Source organism: Scomber japonicus, chromosome 20 (genome assembly GCF_027409825.1).
Source record: "Scomber japonicus isolate fScoJap1 chromosome 20, fScoJap1.pri, whole genome shotgun sequence".
NCBI classification, from domain to species: Eukaryota; Metazoa; Chordata; class Actinopteri; order Scombriformes; family Scombridae; genus Scomber; species Scomber japonicus.
Genome location: NC_070597.1, coordinates 9,795,074 through 9,799,599, shown reverse-complemented (window position 1 = coordinate 9,799,599; position 4,526 = coordinate 9,795,074). Strand labels below are relative to the sequence as shown.

Sequence of the window (4,526 nt, the reverse complement as noted above, 5' to 3'; positions counted from 1 at the left end):
ACTTTGGACATAGAATAAATTGAGAGGAAGGTATCATCAGTAGAATAACGATGGTTCACTCACTTAACCTTCGTGTCGTCCTCCCGGGTCAAATTGACCCCGTCTGTTTTGACTGTTCATTCCTTCCTTCCTTCCTTCCTTCCTTCCTTCCTCCCTCCTTTTCTTCCTTCCTTCCTTCCCTCCTTCCTTCCCTTCCTTCCTTCCTTCCTTCCTTCCTTCCTTCTTTCCTTCCCTTCCCTTCCTTCCTTCCCTCCCTTCCTTCCTCCCTTCCTTCTTTCCTTTCCTCCCTCCCTCCCTCCTTTTCTTCCTACCTTCCCTCCTTCCTTCCCTTCCCTTTCCTTCCTTCCTTCCTTCCTTCCTTCCTTCCTTCCTTCCTTCCTTACTTCTTTCCTCCGTCCTTCCTTCCTTTCCTTCCTCCTTCCTTCCCTTCGTTCCTTCCTTCCTTCCTTTCCTCCCTTCATTCTTTCCTTTCCTCCCTCCCACCTTTTCTTCCTTCCTTCCTACCCCCCCCCCCTTCCTCCCGTCCTTCTTTCCTTTCCTCTCTCTGAACAGAAGTCTGCTTTTCATGTAATAATAGATTGTGGTAAATATGAAGAGACATATGAATATTAAAAGTGGTGAACATTTTTGGGGAGAAATCCATATCATACACAAGTTAGTGTACATATATATGTAAATGAAAAATGTAAATGAAATGCCTTAAATATGTCCTGCAACTGTTTCTCACTAGAAGAAAAAAATGTCTGGTGCTTTCATTTTGAAGCTGACCAGCTGAGCGTCCTGTGTGATTCAGGCTGTCTCTGGCTGACCTGACGCAGCTTCTCGGCTTCATCAGCTACCCTCTCCCTCCCTCCCTCCCTCCTCCCTCCCTCCCTCCTTCCGGATCAACGCTACGGCCGTCACGTGACCTGTCACACAACTGATGTGTGTCACGTTTTAACCGGGAGGAGCTGAGGGACGAGCTGGGGAGGAAGGGCAGGGAATCATACTTAAAGGGCTTACTGCATTTGTTAATGGCCTGGACGCTCATGATGTTCCTGTGTGTGTGTGTGTGTGTGTATGTGTGTGTGTGCCAGGTATTCCTAATGTTGTGGGGACGTAAATCTGTTTATAAAGTCTTGTTGTGGGGACTCACCTCCTATTTTGGGGACAAAAAGCAAATCCTCTTAATGTAAATCATGAATTTTAGGGTGAAGATTTGATTTAGAGTTAAAGTAAGTTTAGAGTTATCAGGATGTGAATGTAACTAAGTCAGTGCAATGTCCTCTGAAGTGATGAAAACACAGCTCTGTTTGTGTGTGTGTGTGTGTGTGTGTGTGCTGTTGCAGGAAAGCATGACTGTAATATCCCGTCACATCCTAAAGGTGCATTTCGCAGCACTTAGGCCTTGACCAGATTAAAACTAGTAAGGTCACTTAACATTCCCAACAAGCTCTAAGTGCAAATAACTATGTCTTATAGAATGAATACAGTATAAATGAGTACACCTGAATACAGTAATATTATGCTTAAAATACTTTATTTTTCTCAAAATTGCAGGCTGAAATTAATTCTAACTATATTATATTATGTACTCGCAGTGGTAGCAGAAGTTTTCATCCTTTACCAGCGTAGTTCATCAAAATTTACACTTCAAAAGTACAGAAGTATCAGCAAAATATACTTAAAGCATTAACAGAACAGCCACTTTAAAGAGACATTATTATTATATATACAGTTATACATGAATTCATAGTGAACAAATGCATGTGAGGTAGGAAGATAAAGGCTCACACAAAGAGCTCTTCTAAAAACTCAAGACAACATCAACAGACTTACTATAAATATAAATAATGAGGGTGAAAATACCATTTAAATACATATAATGATATAAAATGTATTTTATTTGTGTAGCATTTTTCATATATGTTAGTGAAATTGAAAGTGCTTCACAGATGACTGACAAACTCATAATTAGTACAGTAAAACAGTAAAATGATTTGACAAAGATGGTATAGAGTGAAATAAAACCTAGATGAAATAGATTAAAAAAACAAATAAAAAAGACAAATAAAATTGAGGGGAAAAAATAAATAAAACTACAACACGAATACAATAAAATAGTAATAGTAAATAATGTCTATAAATCATGAATCGTAGTAATGCATCATATTTAATGAAATCTTAAGTTATATGTATTTCCTTCTGCAATGTGGTGCAGTATAAATTATGATATGAAGTATTAAGTAGCTTAAAAGAGACACAAACTTGTATTTCAGTATTTACTTTTCATCACTATTTACACATGACTAATTGCTTCAAGTTACTCAAATTTAAATTCAGAGATAATATGTTTGATTTCATTACTTTGGTACATTAGCACCTTATTGTGGTAGACGAGTGATAAGACAATGGATGCTGGGTGATAGATGTATAAAAAGGCCCCCAACCCTCCAACATGGGAGCAGGACATAAAGAGAGACTGAAGAGACACAAAATCAAATCAAGTTAATTTATTTATTGTCCAAGAATTTGATAAAATAATTATCATCGAGCTGCTTCGGGATTATTTGTGACTATGGACTTGGCACTCTGCTCTCCTGAGCTCCAGTTTAAACACATGCACATTAAACCAGGGCTGAATTATAATTTTCAGGTTTTCTGATTTTGCAAAGGGTGGGTAACAGAGTCCAGACTACTGGTGCAAGCGTAGTTTAATAGAGTGACCAGCTGTTTTGAGTTCAGGCCAGCAGGGGGCGCTTTAGTGGCAGCAGAGGTAGTAGAGTGGTAGAGGCATCTGACAGTAAAAGAGGTGATAAGCCTGGACCTTATTACCGGGTAATGTGGGTTTAGGAGTGAGGCAAAGTGTGTGTGTGTGTGTGGGGGGGGGGGGGGGGTTTAGGGGGTAGAATAAAAAGCTCCCAATGGTTAGATAAACTGACAATGTTAATTTAGGTATTAAAGAGACTAGTTAGAATAAAATCATGACCATGTACATGTCTAGAGCCCATGACTGACTGACTGGGTAAGAGTCTATTAAAATATTCGACCGTAGACCAGTTTCCACCACGGAGTCATGAGATATTTCTATAGATAGATTAACAGATACACATAATGTTACTATTCTGCTACTATATGTTTACTATTATTGGATTAATTTGCTTGTATACTTGTTATTCTAATGTTCTTAATAATGTCTATTAAGGCTATTTCTATACCACTATCCATTTCCTGCTATAAAGACGTATAACACCAAAATCTGACAAGTTTTACTAAGCCACGCAGTCATTTCCATGGTGATTGCATTATTTTTCACAGTGTTAGGAAGCCCCACAAACGCAGGGCATCAAAAAATTAATTGAAACTCTTAGTGTTCCTCTCCACGGAAATCTTTAGTAAAAGGCGAAAGATTTATACGATCTGAAGAGAAACAAGAGTGTACTGACTACTTACAGTTTTACAGAGAGACCAGATTGACGATGATACCACCTTCAGTCATGGTTGTAAATTAAAAAAGAAAGAAAAGTATCACAAACACACTAAAGGTACAGGATTTAGTGAGTCAGGAGATAATGAAGAGTAAAATCAACTTAAAGGTAAAGAAACAACAAAAACAACGTGATTGTTACTTTAGCGCTCTAAACCGCAATGCATGATGGGACGGGATACCTTTAAATTACCGTAATATTTTAAAAGTTTTTAAAATTTGCATTCAAACATAATCTGAAACAAACACAAACATACACAGCAACTATATAACATGATTTATACCCGTTGTGTGTTAATAATCTCCTTTTTAATTTAAGTGTGTAGGACAAACACCCACACACTCACACACCCACACGCCCCCCCCCCCCACCCACACCCGCACACACACACACACACACACGTACGCTGTTTTAGGTCACTTTTGGGGACGTTACATAGACTTACATTCATTTATTGGAGATTTACCCTAGTTTAAACAATAACCTTTACTTTCCTAACAAATCTTTATATAGCATTAATTTATAGTTGTAATGTGTACATTTTCTTTTACTTATACATCTACTTTTCTTTGTGTTTGTTATAGGCTACTTACCCAGAATGTATACAGTTTTGTATGTTGTGTACATATAAACAGATTATTTCCTTATTTTGTCGATAAAAAGCATCACCAAAAAATAATTTACAAAATAAAATAAATAAAAATAACATTAAGTTTAAAAAAAGCCTTAAAATTAAAGAAAAAAATAGCTAAAAAAACAACAACAACAACAGACTGGGCAGAAAACATCAGTTTACATGTGCTGTAAATTCACATCTTTCAATGTTTTATTATTTACTCCGTATTATCTTTTAATTAGTTTAGTTTTATTTTCTCATATATCCTCTATTTCTATCTATCACTGAACATGTCTTTGTGGTCATAGTTGTAATGAGTCAGCAGGTGGTACTATTTCTTCCTCTAAACTCAAAAGACAAACTATTCAACCTCTTCTGCCTGTGACCCTCATGAATGGTCAACCTATTGTTTCCTTTAAGCACTTTTTTTGAAACCTGAAGAG

General features: G+C 37.1%; 1 non-coding gene across 1 annotated transcript; it reads right to left on the bottom strand.

The window, feature by feature from the left end:
• Positions 1–3,305: 3,305 nt before the first annotated feature.
• Positions 3,306–3,419, bottom strand: LOC128381974 (U5 spliceosomal RNA). Its single transcript, XR_008323628.1, has one exon. It is a non-coding gene; the product is annotated as a U5 spliceosomal RNA (small nuclear RNA).
• Positions 3,420–4,526: the final 1,107 nt, after the last annotated feature.